This window comes from Pseudonaja textilis, unplaced genomic scaffold (assembly GCF_049901715.1).
Source record: "Pseudonaja textilis isolate UNSWEBS1 unplaced genomic scaffold, rPseTex1.2 PTEXSCF31, whole genome shotgun sequence".
Lineage (NCBI taxonomy): Eukaryota > Metazoa > Chordata > Lepidosauria > Squamata > Elapidae > Pseudonaja > Pseudonaja textilis.
This window is the reverse complement of record NW_028262886.1, coordinates 276,006-296,752: the sequence shown is the minus strand read 5'-3', so window position 1 is coordinate 296,752 and position 20,747 is coordinate 276,006. Positions and strand designations below refer to the sequence as shown.

The 20,747-nt window shown below is 42.3% G+C and overlaps 1 protein-coding gene across 2 annotated transcripts in view; it reads left to right on the top strand.

Annotated features, from left to right (window-relative positions):
* The first annotated feature begins 13,827 nt into the window (after nt 1-13,827).
* LOC113451858 (F-box/LRR-repeat protein 19-like) overlaps nt 13,828-20,747 on the top strand; it is a 58,805-nt gene continuing 51,885 nt past the window's right edge. The window contains exons 1-2 of one of the 2 annotated variants that reach the window (XM_087919156.1): nt 13,828-14,146; nt 14,324-14,366. The gene's annotated coding sequence lies outside the window, so the exon portion shown is untranslated. The remainder of the gene's footprint in view (nt 14,147-14,323; nt 14,367-20,747) is intronic. The other variant, XM_087919157.1, reaches the window with a different exon arrangement.

The following is a 20,747-nucleotide window of genomic DNA, read 5'->3' as shown; positions in this document are numbered from 1 at the left end:
TCAATATTTCATGGATAACGCTCTTCAACCCTTTAGGAATAAATTTCCTTCCTATTTAGTCTATCATTATATGGATGATATATTGATAGCAGCCCCAGATTTTGATGAATCTAAATTGTTAAAAGAGTTAATGGATATTGTGGCACAACAAGGATTGTACATAGCCTCAGACAAAATTCAAGAGGTAGAACCTTATACCTACTTAGGACATAGAATGTTGCATAATTGCTCCATTCCAATTCTTCCTGAATTACAAGTACAGAAATCATATACTTTAGTACAATGGCAAAAACTACTTGGCATTATTAATTGGGCACGCTCATTCTTCTACATTACAACTGGTGATATGTTGCCTTTATTTCAGTCTTTGAAGGGAGCACAAGCACCAGGAGATCTAGTTGTATTAACTGATCTTCAAAGAACATGCCTTCAAGAAATATTGAATAAATTTAAGCATCGATATGTGGACAGGATGACATCCTTAACAATAGGACTTTGTTTAGCTATTCTTCCTACTGCACCCTTATCCACAGGATGTCTTTATTCTAATGCCTCTCCACAAGCAGTCAACATTCATGAATGGATTAATTTGTCAGCTACTCTACCTAGAAACATTTATCCTTATCAAATCAGCATTAGAGGATTTGATTATTAAAGGTCGTAAACGAGCTTTACATCTTACAGGATAGGATCTTATTAGCATAGCTTTCACTTGTACAAAAGTTGAACATGAGCATTTGATGGTGATTTCAGAATCATATCAGATAGCCTTTTCTCAATATGTGGGAAACTTATTGTATTCTTTACCCAAGGATCCTAGAATAGTGGTTACTACTACTTTAAATCTGGCCTTTTCTTCTATTTTTGTGAGGAATCCTATTTCTAAAGCTCTTACAAGTCTTTACTGATGGCTCACCTACAAGGGGTGTGGTTGTCTGGCAGATTCAACAACAATGGTATTCTAAATTTACTGCCACGCAGACTTCAGCTCAAAGTGCTGAGCTGGCTGCTGTGATTTTAGCTTTACAATTGTTCAATGACTAACCTATTAACTTGATTGTTGATACTCAATATGTGTATTTAGCTATGCAATTTCTTCCTTTTTCTTATTGTGCTCTCTCTTTGGATAAGAATTTGTTATCCTTGTTTTTATCTTTAAAGAATAGTTTGCTGATCCTGTTGATAGCCATTCCTATTTTCATCAAAATGCCAAATCGCTTGCAAAGCAATTTAAAATTTCATTATCTCAAGCCCGGGATATTGTCCGTGCTTGTCCAGCTTGTCAGCAACTGGCAGTTCCCTTTCCAGTGGGTGTCAACTCATGAGGAACCCAAGCTAATCAAATTTGGCAAATGGATGTAACTCAATTTTCAACTTTTAAGCCATACTGTTATCTTCACACGTCTATTGACACTCATTCACATTTCCTTTGGGTTACTGTTTTAAAACATGAACATAACTTCAGATGTTATTTCTCATTGCCTATCCTATTTTGCTGTAATGGGTCGAACCCGATTCCGGATTTCAATCTTCATCTGAACACAGAAGTCCGGCTTCCAAGGTTGAAGCACCCGCAACCCATCACTTGGGGCCAGGTTAAATCTACTACATATCAAGCTCAACAACAACTGCAACAGGCCTCATTACCTCAGACTCCTGAAAATCTTGTTGCTGCTGTTTTTGCTATTATTACTGCTAATTCTGTTACAATTTTACTTTGTATTTTCTTGTTTATGGTTAATGGTGTTTCTGCTCAAAATGACACTTCTGTGGTTCGTCTTAACCCTAATCTGTGGGTTCGTCATGCCCAATACAAGTTTATGACCCATGGCACAAATATTACTTTATACTATGAGCCCCCAATGGCATTTGGTCAAATTTCTTTTACCCCTAACTTGATCGTGTCTTCTACATTTATTGTCTCACAACTACAATCTATTTCACACTCCTGGCTATTTTCTAAACCCCCTATGCAATTAAATTCTGTCCGTTGGCGTTACTTGAAAGTTAGTCAATTTACAAGGGGTCTGTGTTTCTGTTGTCATGCTAAACACACTTGGCTTCATAATTGGTCTGATTATGATGCTGCTCAGCACATATTAAAAAAACTAGGGAATTATAGTTATTATTCTAACTACTATTGGTTGTCAGGTACCTTTAATTCTTCTTTGTATGGACTTAATATAGCTCCTGATATGTATCCTGACAATTTTCCTATTTTTAATGTGGTTCTTTTTTGATAAATATGCTACTAATGTTCATCCTCAGAATTTTTCATTCTTTGAATAAAACTATTGAGGATGAGCTTGCCAATTTACAATCATACATTCAAAATAATATCCATGCTCAGTACTCACCTTTTGAGTGGCTAACCAATTGGCTCCCTGATTGGTCTTGGCTCAGACAGTTTTTCAATTATGCTATAATTATTATAATTATTGTACTAATTATAACCTGTTGTTTTATTCAATGTATTCTAAATTTATTCGCATTGTTTTGTCTTGCTTTCCTCTCTCTTACTCCTCTACAATTGAGATACATTCATAAATCTTTGAATCCTACATTTAAAATAAAAAACGAAGATATGTAGAGTTGTAATTGCAGGAATGCTCTTATCTTGATGGCAAACCTCAGATTAAGAATGTTTACAAGTAAATACAACTCAGGCAAACAAAATCACTAATGCAAAGAAGGATTAGAGAGAGGAAGTAAACATATGTTAGACTTTAACTAGAGATAATTAATTGTGTTAATTACTATGTTAAACAGTAACGAAAGCTGGGCAGAAACTAAAGTTAATCAATGTTAGAGAATTACTAAAAATGTGTATAAATGTAAGACTAGACTCCAATAAAGTTCATCATGATTCAGTTGATCATGATCAAACACCTCGACTGCCTCGTCATTGCAACAGCACCCAAAGTAAAGTTAACTTGAAATAAAAATACCAACACACCACATTGAAGTAATTACTACAGCAGGCAAGGATGATTAATTGCAGACTTCTACCAGATAACCCAGCAACCAGTTGGGAGGAAGCCAAAACACAGATAAGCTCCGACAAGAATACACACTTTGCTTCTAGCAACTTTGCCATGCACAGTTTGTCCTTTTAACCAGTCTTCTCAGCTGCAGCCCATGAAGGGGATCAGGGCCCCTTCCTCCCCCGTAGAACACGCTGTTGCAATGTACTGTTACGCTAAACGTTGCAATGCTCAACCTTGTAAAAGTGATGGATGGACAATGGAATGTAGCCATGTGATAAGGTGCTGACTGTGTGGAAAAATACTGGCTGGAGAAACGAAAGTTATATGGAGAAACGAGAGTAATATGGGAGAAACGAAAGTTATGGAGATAAGAGTAACTGGGCGGGGCTAAGAAGTAGGAGCATAAGACACCAGCTATGGCATAGGTTTGCATTAGCATAATTATGTAGAAAGCTTCTTTGTCTCTGCTATGACGTATGCATGTAGCCTATAAAAGGAGTACCCACCATTATTAAAGTGCCTTTTCATCCCAAGTAAACACTGGTGCCGTGTGTTTATTTATTTACCATGAGAAGGCCCAGGGCTCTGAGTCCAGACCCTGTCGTCGCCAGGAGGCAGGCAGTGAAAAGCCACAACTGGTGACCCCGACGTGATCCAGCAGGACGAGCCAGCTGCAGCCCAGGGATGCCGTTTGGTGTTACGGGTCCCTCCCCAGGAATCTTCTGCAAAGAAGACATCCTCCCTTAATCAGGGACGCCGTTCGTGTTACGGGTCCCTCCCCAGGAATCTTCAGCAAAGAAGACGTCCTCCCTTAATCAGGGACGCCGTTCGTGTTACGGGTCCCTCCCCAGGAATTTTCAGCAAAGAAGATATCCTCCCATAGCAAAGCTGCATCTGGCTGCATCCTTCACAACACGTCTTTCAGGGAAAAAAGTGTGTTGCTCTGACTCTCATCTTATGCACTGGAGAATCAGCAAGCGCATCGTAAGTATGGGCTCCCCAATTTCGAAGGCTCTGTCCAAGCATGTGGAAGAGCTTCACTTTTTAGTCAGGAAGGTGAACCAATCGCAGAAACTTAGCGGCACAACGATCTATCCTATATCTAAAAAGGCCATCACTAAATTTCTTGTGTTTCTTCAAAAAAATTGCCCCGCTTATCCAGAAGGTGGCACTCTAAAACAATCTATTTGGGAAGAAATAGGAAAATACATCCACGAGCCTCCGCGAGCCCCCCCCGAAATCCTTTACGCCTGGAGAGCTCTTATGAATGCTATTAATATTCTTTATCCTCCCTCTGACTTAATTCCTGATCCAATTCTTGATCAAACTTCGGATCAGCCTCCTCCATCTCCTAAAAATTCCCTGCCTTTTGCGGAAAAAACTTCTCCACCTCCTGCTGTGTATCCCACTCTCCCTTCCTCCCCTTCCCCTCCTCCCTACAACCCCCCTCTTGTTTCTGATGTTAACCCTATCCACTCCAATGATCTTCCTGCCTCCTTGCCTGTTCGTAATACCTTTCAGGAAGCACTGATTCAAGGAAAAATAGATCCGGAGGACCTCTCTTGTTTTCCCATGGTCTTCCAAGCCCCGGCAAGTGGTGGAAATGCAAATCCTGCTCCTCAATCTCTGCTTTTAACATCTCCCCAACTTGCCGCTTGGCACAATGACTATCCCTTAGCTGTTCAATATGCTGCTGCAGCTAGCCCCACCCCCAAGGCTGCACCCCCCTCCACACAAACAGCTTTCCCTGTTCTGCTTTCAACTGCTATTCACACACCCATCTTACTCATTCCAAACTCCTCTTTGATCATGGAAGGGGCGGTCGCTGCCCCCTTTCTTTATGACTCATCCGCTCTTAATTGCCTCTCTCTTGCAGCTGGAGGTGATAGACTTTTCTCATTGCCTGCTAACACTATAGTAGCCACTCTTATTACTGCAACCCTTTCCCCTCTATTCCATGCCCTCACGGGCTTGATTGCATCATCCCTAACTGTCTGCTCTCCTTGGCTGTCTTGCCCACACCAGCCCTTTTCACAGCCATTCTTTTCCAAATTGATCCCAAGACAAAAAAGCTATACATCATCGAATGGCTTCACCTCCCTCACACTCCTAGAGCAACTGTCACCTCTAGAGCCCTTCAGCTCGCTCTGCTTTGTATCAAGGGACGTCACCGAGCCAAGGCTTTGCTCGCTCACGATCTTCAAGCTATACACATTCCTTTCAAACTCTCTCAATGGGAACCCCTTTTTCAGACGTCAGATGTATTACAGGACGCTCTGGAAAATTGGATCGGTCCCATCTCCTGCCATCTCCCTTCTGACCCCCGTTTGCAGCTAATTAAAACGATACCTATTACCTCTTCCTCTCCAGTAGTTGCTTTTCCACTAATTCAAGCCATCACAGTTTTCACTGATGGCTCTAAAACTCATGGTGCTTGTGTCTGGTATGATCAAGTTAACTGGCACAAGCAACTGACAAAGCCCCAATCATCGGCACAGCAAGCCGAATTAGCTGCTTTTAACTTAGCCTTGAAGACATTTCCTGGACAACCAATTAACATCATAACGGATAGTCTATATGTCTCCCAATTGGTCTTACATATTTTTGAGGCATATCTATCTCCTTCTATACAACCATCATTAATGACACTGTTACTTCAGCTGCAAATGCTCATTCAATCTAGGACCCATCCTATATTTGTAGCCCACATACGTAGTCATCAACATCTCCCAGGTTTCCTTTCAGAAGGGAACCAGGTAGCTGATACTGCTTGTAAAGTACTTCCCATCAGTATTAAGATGCCTCAACCTTCCCCTCTATTAGCAGGGGAAAGTCATAGTTATTTTCATCAAAACAAAAAGGCTCTGGTTAAACAATTTGGCATTTCTCTGGAAGAAGCAACTGCAATCATACAACAATGCCCCACTTGCAGTTTGCAAGCAAAAACCCTTCCTCAAGGGATTAATCCCAGGGGCATAGAGGCTTGTGAGACATGGCAAATGGATGTCACTCAATTCTCACCTTTTGCCCTTTGGAAATACCTTCACGTGTCTATTGACACCTATTCAGGGTTCATCATGGCCACCCCTCAAAGGGGAGAAACGTCAAAGCACGTTATCAATCATTGTATTCGGACCTTCGTAGTACTGGGACCGCCAAAAATCTAAAAACAGATAATGCACCAGCCTATATCAGCTCTCAATTCTCTGAGTTCTGCCATCACTGGTCCATTATCCACAAGTTTGGGATCGCCTACAATAGCCAGGGGCAAGCTATAGTTGAAAGGGCTCACTAAACCTTAAAATTGGCATTACAACGATACATGGGGTCAAAAGGCCTTAAGGGCCCCCTAGCCTCCCAGTATTACAAAATGTGTTAAATGTTTGTCTGTATACGCTTAACTTCCTCAATCTCACTGGCACCCCTCCCCTGTCTGCTGCGTCTCGACACTTTACTAAACCACCTGTTTCCACTTCGAGACCACTTGTCTATTATAGACAGTTACCTGATCCTGCGTGGAAAGGACCTGTCGAATTGATCACCTGGGGTCGAGGCTACGCAGCAGTCCAGCTTCCTGACAGAACTCTCTGGGTTCCTGCAAGGTGTGTCCGCCCATATCACCGTTTAAAACCAGCGGAGCCATCATCCGAAGAAGATGACAACACTCTTCTTCTTCTTCTTCCTGCTTGGCTGTTCGCTTCGCTGGACTGATGGAACATCCACCAGCTTTAACGCCCATAGGCCCTACAACATCACATGGACGATCAAGGACGCTTATGGACAAATACTCAACTCTACAACTAATTACACCATGATTTCTTCCTATTTCCCCAAATTACATTTTGACTTTGCTGAAATGATTATGTATTATTGACAAAAAAATCATTTTGTATTCAGGTACAATTGCTTCCCAAAATTGATGTATATAACTCAGAAGATTTTGTTTCTTTACTAGAACCTAGACAATATAACTGTAGGGCAAAAAGAGAAGTAGTAACTGCTTTGATGCTAGCTGTACTGCTGGGGTTGGGGGCTTCTGGGATGGCCACAGGTATAGCTGGCCTTGTTACTTCTGATCAGCATTTTCGCCATTTAAGCACCACCATAGATGCAGACTTACGCCGCATCGAACAATCTATAGTTGCTTTGCAGAACTCCCTCACTTCCCTATCTGAAGTTGTCTTACAGAATAGAAGAGGTTTAGATTTGTTGTTCCTCAAGCAGGGTGGGTTATGTGCAGCACTGAAAGAAGAATGTTGTTTTTATGCAGATAGTTCAGGAGTGGTTTTAGATTCTATGAAAGAGTTAGATACGAGACTAAAAGAAAGGCAAAGAGAATGAGAGGCTCAACACACATGGTATCAGGGTCTGTTCAACTACTCCCCATGGTTAACCACCTTAGTATCTGCCATTGCTGGTCCTCTTATTCTCCTACTTGTGCTCTGTACCATTGGCCCTTGTATTTTGGGCAAGGTTTTGGCCTTCTTAAAACGCAGATTAAGCCAGTTGGATTCCAACCTGTCACGAACTCAGAAACAGGTAAATACTCTCATATCCCATACACAAGAAAAGCAACCTTTGTTATCATTCTCCTCGGACTCAGACAAAGATGAAATCATCAAAAGTCTCCTGGACTCAGACAAAGATGAAATCATCAAAAGTGTTGGTAAGGATAAAACATGCATCCTAATGCATTTGCAAGCCTCAGACTCAGAAGAGGAGGGGGCGAGCAAGAATCACCATTAGGTAGTGTTAATATCACTTTCCAAATAAAATAAAAACAGAGGAGATGTTGCAATGTACTGTTACGCTAAACGTTGCAATGCTCAACCTTGTAAAAGTGATGGATGGACAATGGAATGTAGCCATGTGATAAGGTGCTGACTGTGTGGAAAAATACTGGCTGGAGAAACGAAAGTTATATGGAGAAACGAGAGTAATATGGGAGAAACGAAAGTTATGGAGATAAGAGTAACTGGGCGGGGCTAAGAAGTAGGAGCATAAGACACCAGCTATGGCATAGGTTTGCATTAGCATAATTATGTAGAAAGCTTCTTTGTCTCTGCTATGACGTATGCATGTAGCCTATAAAAGGAGTACCCACCATTATTAAAGTGCCTTTTCATCCCGAGTAAACACTGGTGCCGTGTGTTTATTTATTTACCATGAGAGGCCCAGGGCTCTGAGTTCAGACCCTGTCGTCGCCAGGAGGCAGGCAGTGAAAAGCCACAACACGCCACTCATGTTTCTCCCATATCTGCTCCTCCCTGCATGCCCTAGGACAGGGGTCGCCAACCTTTTGGACCTCAGGGACCCCCAAACTCATAATTTTAAATCCCAGGGACCACTAACCGGTTCTGTGGGCGTGACCTAATTTGTGGGTGTGGCTTGATTTGTGGGTGTGGCTTGGTGGTCATGTGACTGGCTGGGCATGGCTTGTATGTAAATATTATAAATATTTATATAAATATTGAATTTTTTTATAAAAAAGAGCAACTTTTACCCAAAATCAAATAAAGCAGGAAGGCAGATTGAGTTGCTCACACAATCATTCAGTGATGTATCTATCTGCCATCGGCTACCTGAGTCTGTCACATAAAATTTGCTTGCCGTGAGTCTGCACTGAATAATAGAACCTTCAGTCCTAAGGGAGGTTCGGCTGTGCTTAAAAGCAGAGCCAAAGATCTAAAGACTAGCTAGAAAGCAAGATATCCAACCATTTCCTGCTTCCTAGTTAATCTAAATCTCCCGACATAGCAGAACAGCTGATGGTTGGAAAAAGGAAAAATAGCAACTTAGCAGGCAAGTTTGCCAGGTAGGGAGTGAGTGGGTGGGGAGGGTTGTCACAGGCCATGTGGGAGGTGCAGCCCTTTTGTTTCTGTGCAGCCTGGATTAATTGCTTTGGGGGGTGCTCTGGGAGTGAGATTTCTCTGCGGCCCACCAAAATTTTCTCCTGGCCCACCAGTGGGCTACGGCCCACCGGTTGGCGACCACTGCCTTAGGATGAAGAGAGGATGGGCCTGGGTCTTCCTCTGAATGCCCATCAAGCCTGTGCCCTTCCACAATTTCCTCCACAACCACTGGAGCCACACTCCCACTCCCTGTCAGCTGTTCCATCTCTCCCTGGAGTCAGACTCCAACAGGGGCATGACAAGCTTTTTCGAACTTAAAATATTTCACATTGGAAGTAACCAGGTTTGACCACTAGGAGGCAACATTTAGTTAGGGTTTATCTCCATGAGGTTCAAGGGAGAAAATTCAAAGTACTAGAGATTTGCACAGGTGAACAGGTTAAGTAATAATGATAAACACACCAGATACAACTAGTTGCAAAGAAAGTGTGGATAATTGATATGACAATACCAGGGGATAGTAATATCAAAAACAAAGAATTGGTGAAGATCACAAAGTATCAAGATCTGGAAATTGAAATTGAAAGATTACAGTATGGCATAAATAGGATGTGGTTAGTCCCAGGGTGACTGGCACACTGGGTGCCATGCCAAAAAATCTTGGATGGCACTTAAAAAAATTGCACTGATAAAATTTATTTCAGTCAATTTCAAAAGGCCACACACTGCTTGGATCCAGAGATAAACTACATCAATAAATTATGACAACCTGGGTTTTTGGGAAGAAATTAATGCATAGAAACACCAATCACCAACTAAAGAATTGTCAACTGTGATATCTCATTGTTGTGAACAGACAGTAATAATACCACAAAGCACCCCAGATTCTATAATTGTCGATCAGAAAGACAGAAAAGTCTGGATAGTAGATGTCACAGTACTTGGGGACAGCAGGAGAAAAGGATTCAAAATACAAAGACCCACAGATAGAGTAACCAGGTTTGACCACTAGGAGGCAACATTTAGTTAGGGTTTATCTCCATGAGGTTCAAGGGAGAAAATTCAAAGTACTAGAGATTTGCACAGGTGAACAGGTTAAGTAATAATGATAAACACACCAGATACAACTAGTTGCAAAGAAAGTGTGGATAATTGATATGACAATACCAGGGGATAGTAACATCAAAAACAAAGAATTGGTGAAGATCACAAAGTATCAAGATCTGGAAATTGAAATTGAAAGATTACAGTATGGCATAAATAGGATGTGGTTAGTCCCAGGGTGACTGGCACACTGGGTGCCATGCCAAAAAATCTTGGATGGCACTTAAAAATTGCACTGATAAAATTTATTTCAGTCAATTTCAAAAGGCCACACACTGCTTGGATCCAGAGATAAACTACATCAATAAATTATGACAACCTGGGTTTTTGGGAAGAAATTAATGCATAGAAACACCAATCACCAACTAAAGAATTGTCAACTGTGATATCTCATTGTTGTGAACAGACAGTAATAATACCACAAAGCACCCCAGATTCTATAATTGTCGATCAGAAAGACAGAAAAGTCTGGATAGTAGATGTCACAGTACTTGGGGACAGCAGGAGAAAAGGATTCAAAATACAAAGACCCACAGATAGAGTAACCAGGTTTGACCACTAGGAGGCAACATTTAGTTAGGGTTTATCTCCATGAGGTTCAAGGGAGAAAATTCAAAGTACTAGAGATTTGCACAGGTGAACAGGTTAAGTAATAATGATAAACACACCAGATACAACTAGTTGCAAAGAAAGTGTGGATAATTGATATGACAATACCAGGGGATAGTAACATCAAAAACAAAGAATTGGTGAAGATCACAAAGTATCAAGATCTGGAAATTGAAATTGAAAGATTACAGTATGGCATAAATAGGATGTGGTTAGTCCCAGGGTGACTGGCACACTGGGTGCCATGCCAAAAATCTTGGATGGCACTTAAAAAAATTGCACTGATAAAATTTATTTCAGTCAATTTCAAAAGGCCACACACTGCTTGGATCCAGAGATAAACTACATCAATAAATTATGACAACCTGGGTTTTGGGAAGAAATTAATGCATAGAAACACCAATCACCAACTAAAGAATTGTCAACTGTGATATCTCATTGTTGTGAACAGACAGTAATAATACCACAAAGCACCCCAGATTCTATAATTGTCGATCAGAAAGACAGAAAAGTCTGGATAGTAGATGTGTCACAGTACTTGGGGACAGCAGGAGAAAAGGATTCAAAATACAAAGACCCACAGATAGAGGTAGGATGATTGTGGCAAAAGAAAGCAAAGATAATACCAAAGGTGCAATCCCAAAACGTCTGGAGCACCCGCTGAACACCCATCAGCATTAACAAAATCACCACCAGTCAATTGCAAAACACAACTTTACTTGCAACAACTTACATCCTATGATACCTTTAACACCATTAAACAAGAACATGTGCTTATCGTAGATCCTTGGGAAAGCATGATATGTGAACAAAAGCACCAAATCCAGTCTAAACATCAGGCTGACTGACCAACCATAATAAAACAAACCTCCACACAAAATATTCAAATATATTTCTACTTCAAGGAGAATACTTCATAACTTCTCTATGCTTACACAGTTATCACTTTTCTTGAGATTTTATGCATATTCAGTTATTTCATTTTGATGTCAAATCCACACACATGTACACAGATGTTCACACAAACATGTTAGACTGACATTTTTCATTATTTCATAATGTTGCCTTCCCAGCCAATTCTGAGATATACAAATAACATTTTTATTTGGAAATACAGGTAGTCCTCAACTTACAACTGTTCATTTAGTGACCATTCAAAGTTATGCTACTGAAAAATGTGACTTATGACCATTTTCCCCACAACTGTTGCAGCATCCCCATGGTCATGTGATCAAAATTCAGATGCTTGGAAGTGATTCATATTTATGAGGGGTACAGTGTCCTGGGGGATAATGGGGAAGCCAGATTCACTTAACAACCATGTTACTAACAAATGCAATTATTCACTTAATTCACTATTCAATTAATTGTGGCAAGAGAAGTCATGAAATGGGGCAAACTCACCAAATATTTCACTTAGCAAAATAAATTTTGGGCTCAGTTGTGGTTCTAACTTGAGGACTACCTGTAGTCAAGCCACAGGAAAGCTTAAATTGCCAGATTCAGGCTTTAGCTCTGGGTATGTTGCTATTCAGTTGCAATTAGAATATCCATAATAGAAATATTTATCTCATATATGAGATTTATATAAATATTTATATTTGAAATATTGCTCATGAATTTTATCTTGTTTAAAGCCATTGGAACATAATTCAATGGTTTTGGCCTTTATAAATCTGAGTGGTTAGCAGGTTGGAACTGTGCTTTCTATTGCAGAACATGGAATGTTGTAATGGTATTAAAAACCATTATATTTCCTTAAACTTTTTTTTTTCTGAATTCACTTTGGCAACCGGTCCATTTTTACTTGCAAATTCTAAGAAAACTGCAAATATCTTCCCCTTCGTTAAAAAAAAAAAACTGCACATGCTCAGACATACAGAAAGGGGCGGTTCTACACATGTGGATTGGTGTAAATTGTTAATCAAGATAAGCCACAGTTAATTATTAATTTCAATTGAAAGTGAGGATCTGGCCAGCCTTGAAACCGTTAAAGCCACTTCCCACAATTACATTCGACTGAATTTCCTCCTCCCACCCCCGCATTAATTGTAGTCCTTGAGGTTTTAGGAACCAATGGTATAAAGATATGAAGGAACGGGCCGTGAAGAGAGAAGTATATTCTCATGATGGTTAGAGGTTATTTTACATGGAGTCCGAATACTTCGCTTTGAAAGCAAGGGGCAATACGACACGGTAGGTAAGCCAAACTACCCTTCCCATGAAGCAGTGTTGTTCCTGTTGCCGCTTGCGCTCCCAGCTGTAGTCCAAAACACCTCTTGGCCAAAGCAACTAAGGCACCCAAGGCGCTGAGCCGGAAAATAAAACCACACTCCCCATACTGCTTTGCGCTGAATCTTTGCTTGCCGTATTAACTACTCCCTATTTCTCCCCAGCACTCAGCCGGATGTGTCAGGCCGGGTCGAAAAACTACCATTCCCATCTGCCCGCGCGCGGCGAGGGTTCCCTTTGGGCTTCCTGGGGCCGCCATGATGGTTTTTTGTGTGTGTGTGTGTGTGTGTGTGTGTGTGTGTGTGTGTGTGTGTGACGGGAAAAGGGATTGAGCCTTGCTCTGAGTTGTGGCAAAGTCAGAAGCCCACTCCCCGATTTGCCAACCTGGAGGGGGTGGGTGGGTTTAAAACCCTCATGTGGGGGCGGGACACCCGGGCTCTCCCTTGAGGGAAGGAACGGGGGTGGCACCAGCGTCTCTCAGCGGACGGGGAGGGGAAGAGCTAAGAGAGCCCCATCCCGCCCAATCTCGCAGGGTCTCGCAAGGTGAACAGACCTCCCCCCTCCCCCCCAAAACCCCTTGGCATTGCTTTGGAGGTGGGACCCGCGGTGCCAGGTGGGGGGACTCTGGGGAGGAGGAGGACCAGCCATGCCCTAGATGAGCCCTTAATTGAAAAGGAGGACTCGCTGTGAGCTGATCATTGGGTGGGCGCAACTTCAGACCCCCTCCCCTTCCTGCTGCAAAGTAAAGATGTAGTTGGAGGAAGAAGCCCTCCTCTACTAAGAGCGAGGGGAGTGGTCTTGCCTGCATTTGAAAAGGGGAGGGTGGGTGTTCAGGCAACTGAGGAAAATCTCAGTGGTGGGCAGAAGAGGAGGAGGAGTCAAGAGGAAGCCAGGAATGCTGGGGGGGATTGGAGGGTGCACCCACCTAGGGAATGCCAAGGCTCTATCCCAAATTAGGGGTGCAGGAGGTGTGTCCCCGCAAGTAGGTGTGTGGCATAGCGTGTGAGCTTCCTCTCTGATTACTGCACGGTGGGAGGGGGGGCAAGAACTCTTCTCATATATCATTCCCTTGTTTTCTCCCAAGGGCAAAGCAGGAAATAGTAGAGGATAGAACTGGAGAGGGGGAGGGGGGGGTTGGCCGCTGCTATGAATTTGTAATAGCCTCTTTGGGGAGATTGGCCTGCCCTTCTTCCCCTTTTTCCTCCCCACTCTTTTTTTGGGGGGTGTGTGACTTGGAGCCGCGCACACACACACATCCTTCAGCAACTGGCTGGATCTCCTCTCTATCTCCCCACCACCACTTTCCACCATGACAACAAATCTAGCATTACAATCGCCATCCACCCCATGGCCACACAGCAGGTGAGTAACCCATCTCCCCTACCTTACTTCCAAGCCTTTCCTTGGGTTTTAGGAGAAGGGAACTCCCCATCTCTATTTTCCTCCCATCCTCAGGCACCTTTTTGCCAGTGTCTGCCTGGGTTGTGTGTAGATATGTGTAACAACTGTAAGATGTGCAGCAGCATTTCTCTTTCGGAGGCTGCTGATGGACGGGGAAGAGTGTTTGATGTGCTTCCCAAAGGTAAGTCTGTATCCTTCCTTTGCCTCCTTCCCCCTCTCCCTCCCCCTTCTTTTGGCTTTGCCAAAAATGTTTTTTTCAAGGAATAAAACCCCTGTCTCTTTTTTAGGGACACATTATTTCTCCCTTCCCCTCACATCTTAATCTTCCCATTCCAAATTAATTAGCCCTTCTCTTTCCAGCCCAGTAGAGCTCAGTGTTTTGAGCAGGACTGCCAATGCTTTGCAAACCCACTTCCCAAAATATAGATTTGTACATGGGTAGATTGTGGGGAATGCAGACAGCAAGTGAAAGCATCACAACAACTCAGATGCAGAAACCAGGGAGGGATGTTAAGCTATCAGGCTGGTTGCACAAATATTTTTTGCTGAGGGTAGAATCTAGAGCTTCTGTTGCCTCTCTTTCCTCTCCCCTCCTCTGCCTGATCTACTATTGTGTTTTCCTCCTTTTCTTATTCATTTTAATCTCCTTTGTTTTGTTTTCTTGGATATTCTTTCCTTTCCAGCTTCTGTTCTGTCACCTTGGGCTGGAGTGTTTAGATTTTTGTTGTTCTTCCGTGAAAGGAAAAATAAAGAAACCAAGATTAAGCTGTATTTTGCCAGGTGTTTTTTCAAGGGATCTGGTCACCTCTAGGTAGACTCGAGCTGAGAGAAAGCAAGGAGAGGGGATGAGCAGTGTGGCTTTGGGGTATGTGGGGGCAAACATGGAACCAAAGTTTCTCCTCTATGATTTCCAGGGGAAGGAATTGCCAGCCGTAAAATGCTCTTGCCTCTGTGTATTTCTCATGTTTTAACTGGGGAGGAAAGGAAGGGAAGAGAGGGGAGGTGCCGTTTCACACCAATTTCAGGGGCCCCTCTATAGAGGATGGCTCCGGTTATGTCCATCAGGAAGCAGTGTGATCCAGAAGGATTGAGTGAGGAGGCTCACCGCCTCCAAACAGCTTGACTTAAAGGCTTTTCAAAGGGAGGGAAAGCAGAAAAGATGTGTCAAGCAGGTTGCAGCTGGTGGAGAGAATTGAGGGGGAACCCAGCAACTGGCATCATGGAAGGCCAGGTTGAGGTGTGTGGGAACCCTTGCCAAGACCAGGCCTGTCAGCTCTGAAGCCAGTCTGGGGTGTGATGAGGTATCGGAGCCAAGTTCCTTTATACATTTATTTTCCCTTTCAGTGTTGTGCCTGGTCTTAAATGCTTGGAAGAAAGAGGTAGGGGTGGGGTGAAATGATGGTAGGAGACAAAATGTTCCATCAACAGAGTGTGTGATGTTAGGTAGGATGAGTACGGGTTGCTCAAGCAGGAGAGAGTCATTCATCCTCATTGATTCTGTTTTACTGTCTCTTGCTCTCTCCTGTGTTGTGTTTTTTTTAAAATAGAAAACTATTCATTGTAGATATCTCTCATTCTCTGAGTCTCATTCTCTCCCCTTCCTTATAAGAAATCAAGAGGTTTTCCCAGCTCTGTTGGGATATTGATGAACTGAACATGCAGACCTTGTGCAGCTTATGAAGGTATCTTCTCTTCACAATATTTGCATTTTATTTTAGTAGTTCACTATTTTCCCATTCAGTCTGGAATTGGTTTGTTTCATTTCTGACCCTCAGATGAGATGAGTCCCCAATATAGTTAATTCTTTTGCTGTGTCCCTTCTTTCCTGTTGTCTCATAGTCAAATATCTTTAAGGGCCATGCCATATGCTAAATAAAAAAATACATTTTAAGGGCCAAATTGCATGGTTTCTTTTTTAAATAGAAACCAAAAAAGCAGCTTGAGATTTGAAAATGGCAGCTGTATTTTTTTTCTCTCATAAAGTCTGAAATAATTTTGTCCTGACTTGTGGCATTCTGTATTCTCCTGTCCCCCTCATAGCATTGGTTGGCAGTGATAGGACCTAAAGGTTGTTGGTTATTTGTGTGAAAAATAGGTTTAAAAAAGTAATTGGAGCCGCTAATCTTTGATGCTTGACGGGCTTAAGTTATAGTGGTAGAGAGCCTCCTGAATTATGTCTTTTTTCTTACATGGTTAAGCCATACACTCATCAGTGGAGTTTTTATATATAAGCATGTCCTTTGTAGTAGTTGCAGTTGATAATAGAAAGTTGCTTTGCCCGCTTCCTTCTGAATTTCTGTTTTTCCATTATTCCATCCTTCTCTTATCTTTCTGAACAACAGAAAAAAGCACTGAGAAATATATTGCTTTTCTATTAGGCTGCCATTTTTTAAGAAAGGCAGAGAGAACACTTTTGCCTTCTAGACATCTTGCCTTCAGATTCCATAATTCACAGATTTTCTGGTTTACAGGTCTACATGGGGTCTGACTGAGGGTTGATCTCCAAGATTTCTACTTGTTTTTTTTTCTTTCCATTGTCCTTGCTAGTTCATGCTATCTCGATTTCCTGACACTTTTCTCAAATTCCACCTTCACCTTTTCAGTTGCACTTTCTTCTTCTGAAAGTAGAACTCAAGCTCTTATGTCTTTGAAATCAGTCTGGACCAGTATTTTTCAATCAGATACATTAAGATATGTGGACTTCAACTCCCAGCATACTGACTGGGAAATTCTGGGAGTTAAAGTCCACACATTTAACCTTGCTGGGTGAGCTAGAATAAATCTCAGCTTTGGGTCTGATTTTTATGTGTGTTTCACTGTTAAGTCTCGAATTTGGCATGTTTATATCCTCGGAAAACTCCTTTTTTAAAAAGAAAAAATAGGCTCTAGGGATTTTGGGGACATCACTTATTCTCAGTTTGCACAACAAATTTATTTTTTCTTTATATTGGCTCTCATAAGATTGAAATAATTGCTGTCAAGAATAATTTTTTTCTGAAACAGTCCTATTTTGGATAATGACATCAAAACAGGATCTGCATATCTCTAAATCATTCTAAAGCAACAGAGAAAGCGGCTCTTTTTATTTAATTTATAGATTCTTGTCTCCTCTTTTACCTCCTTCCTGTTTGTTGTGTCTTGGGAAAAAATGGCCTATTTTCTTTTTAGCTTCTTTTATAAAAACGTGTCTGTGAGAATATCTATAAACCATGGTGACTTTCGTTACATTGGTGAGAGAAGACAGAGAAATAAAAGAGCCCTATCATTTGATTTAATATAATAGATCCATTGCTATCTATCTATCTATCTATCTATCTATCTATCTATCTATCTATCTATCTATCTATCTATCATCACATTTCTGAGCTTCCCATCTCCCTCAGAATCTTAATTAAGTCCAATTTCTTTTTAATCACCTACAGCATTAGTATACATTGCCTGTAATCCATATGGGTTAATCTCTCTGAACTCCCTAACAATATGAGAAATTATGCCGTTAACTGCTTTATGTACAGGGCTGTAAGTGACGGCATGACTGCATCTATGTCCTAAATCTCTGGCTGCCATAAATGTGAAACCAGATCCAACTCTCTAACCATTTCACGTTTTCTCTCAAAAAGTTGTTCTTATATTGGTCTTCCACAATCTGAAGGTGTGGGACTTCAGTCCTGTAACTCACAATGATGTGCTGACATTTTTATAACCGCATGATAATTGTTTTCTCCCTTTTGCTGTACGTATCTCTTTTTTTTAAAAAAGCCTTTTCTTCCTCTCTTCGTCTGCAGGTAGCCCTTACAACAGTTCATTTAGTGACTGTTCAAAGTTGCAACAGCCTTGAAAAAAGTGACCTATGATCATTTTTCATAATTATGACCATTGCAGCATCCCCATGGTCACATCAAAATTCAGGCGCTTGGCCACTGACTCATAGTTATGAGGGTTGCAGTGTCCCCGGGGTCATATGATCACCTTTTGTGAACTGACAAGTAAAGTCAAGGGGGAAGCCAGATTGACTTAACGGTGTTACTAATTTAACAACTGCAGTGATTTACTTAAGAAATGTGGCAAGAAAAGTTGTTAAAATGGGGCAAAACTCACTTAAGAAATGTCTCACATTAACATAAATGTTGGGCTCCATTGTGGGCATAAGTTGAGGAGTACTTGTACATTATTTGCATAATACCCTTAATGAAGATGGCAACACCTAGTTTGTAGTCAGCTGCTGCTAATCACAATGATATATTAATTGTGATGTAATACAGTGCACCAAATGTTTTGCCCCCAATGGTGCTCAGGATGCTATGCCAGATTCACTTCACAACCGTGTTCATAATTTAACAACTGCAGGGATCAACTTAACTGTGGCAAGAAAGGTCATAAAATGGGGCAAAATTCACTTAACAACTGTCTTGCTTAACAACAGAAATTTTGGGCTCAATTGCAGTCATAAATCGAGGACTACCTATATACCGTATATACTCGAGTATAAGTCGACCCGAATATAAGCCGAGGCACCTAATTTTGCCACAAAAAACTGGGAAAACTTATTGACTCGAGTATAAGCGAGTTTTTCAGCACATTTTTGTGCTGAAAAAACCCCTAAACTTATACTCAAATGAATTCCCTCTGAAAAAAAAAATGGTTTGGAGCTCCGGAGCTGGGCAGCCGCTTCCCTGCTTCCGTGTTTCCTTTTGCAACTTGTAAGCATGGGGTAATCGGAAGCAGAAAAGTTCTTGCGTGAGGATGTATTGTTCTTTCTTTATTTAACTGTTTTTAGGGGGGGGGGAAGACCCACCGTCATGTGAGAATGCTCAGACACGAAATCTATCCGCCTGAAAATAAGTGTGTGTGGGGGGGATTTTAACAGAGGGAAGACATAGGGAGAAGGCAAAAGCGACGGAAGATCCTTCAGGGGAAACTGAGGGGGAGACTCACCCTTGGTCCAGATGAGCCCTCTTCCCCGCCTCTAAGGAAGCAGAGGCAGCCAGCAAGGCCAGGCAAGCCCGCTGCGGACTCCATCCTCACTCCCACCCACCCACCCAAAGCCACGAAGTCCCCAATCGCGCAGCCCAGAATCGCCCTCCCCTCAGGGGGCAGCAACAACGCCCGGTGTTTCCTGAAACAAGAAGCTCCGCCGTGCAATGAAAGCGCCCTGGCTCTAGGCTCAGAAAACAACGCAAGCCGAGGTGGCTTCGTTTCCTCAGCCCTAGCTGCTTTCAGTCCGCTCGGGAGGAGGGGAGGAGGTGGTGGTGGCAGCGGCTCGTGATCTCAGAAAACAATGCGAGCCGCTGCCACCACCTCCTCCTCCCCTCCTCCTCCCCTCCTCCTCCTGAGCGGACTGAAAGCAGCTAGGGCTAAGGGAAGCGAAAGCCACCTCGGCTCCCGTTGTTTTCTGAGCCTAGAGCCAGGCGCGCTTTCATTGCATGGCAGAGCTTCTTGTTTCAGGAAACACCGAGCGTCTGCTGCCCCTGAGGGAGGGCGATCTGGGCTGCGTGATTGGGGACTTTGTGGCTTTGGGTGAGAGCGAGGACGAACGGAGTCCGCGAAGCAGGACTTGCCTGCCCTTGCTGGCTGCCTCTGCTTCCTTAGGGGTGGGGAAGGGGGCTCATCTGGACCAGGGTGAGTCTCCCCCTCAGTTTCCCCTGAAGGATCTTCCGTCGCTTTGCCTTCTCCCTATGTCTTCCCTCTGTTAAAATCGCCCCCCACACACACACTTATTTTCAGGCGGATAGATTTCGTGTCTGAGCATTCTCACATGACGGTGGGACTTCCCCCTAAAAACAGTTAAATAAAGAAAAACAATACATCCTCATGCAAGAACTTTTCTGCTTCCGATTACCCCATGCTTACAAGTTGCAAAGGAAACACGGAAGCAGGGAAGCGGCTGCCCAGCTCTGGAGCTCCACACCATTTTTTTTCAGAGGGAATCTGACTCGCGTATAAGCCGAAGGGGTTTTTCAGCACAAAAATGTGCTGAAAAACTCGGCTTATACTCGAGTATATACAGTACCTAGAAAAACATGGTTGGATTTTATTCATCATACCTAGACGACAGCAGTTGACATGATACGTTCATCTTTGGAGAACAGAACTTCAAATGCCTGTCAAAAAATTATTTTTACTTTTGCCATGTGTGTAACCATCATTAAGATTTGCCTCTGATCTTAGCTGTACCCTAGTAGAGAAAATATCTTGGAAATTAGGAGGCTATAAAATCACTCTTTTTTCCTGCTCTAGCAAAATAGTTTCTCACTGAGACCCAAATACATTTTTGAGGAGCACAGTCAAAAAACTAGCTGCATGCAAAAGTTTTGATGTTATTCTTGAGAGGAAAAGTGTTTCTGTGCATGTTGACAGCTTCTTCCAGTGAGTTTGGATAATTTTCTCCTGTTGCAGAGCTGAATAAATATTGTTGTGTATGTAGTGGTATAAGGAGTAGTCTATTCTGCTCTTTAATCAATCCCGTGTTTTTCAACCTTGGCAACTTTAACATATATGACCTTCAGACTGGGGAATTCTCAGAGTTGACCTCCACACATCTTAAAATTGCCAAGGTTGAAAA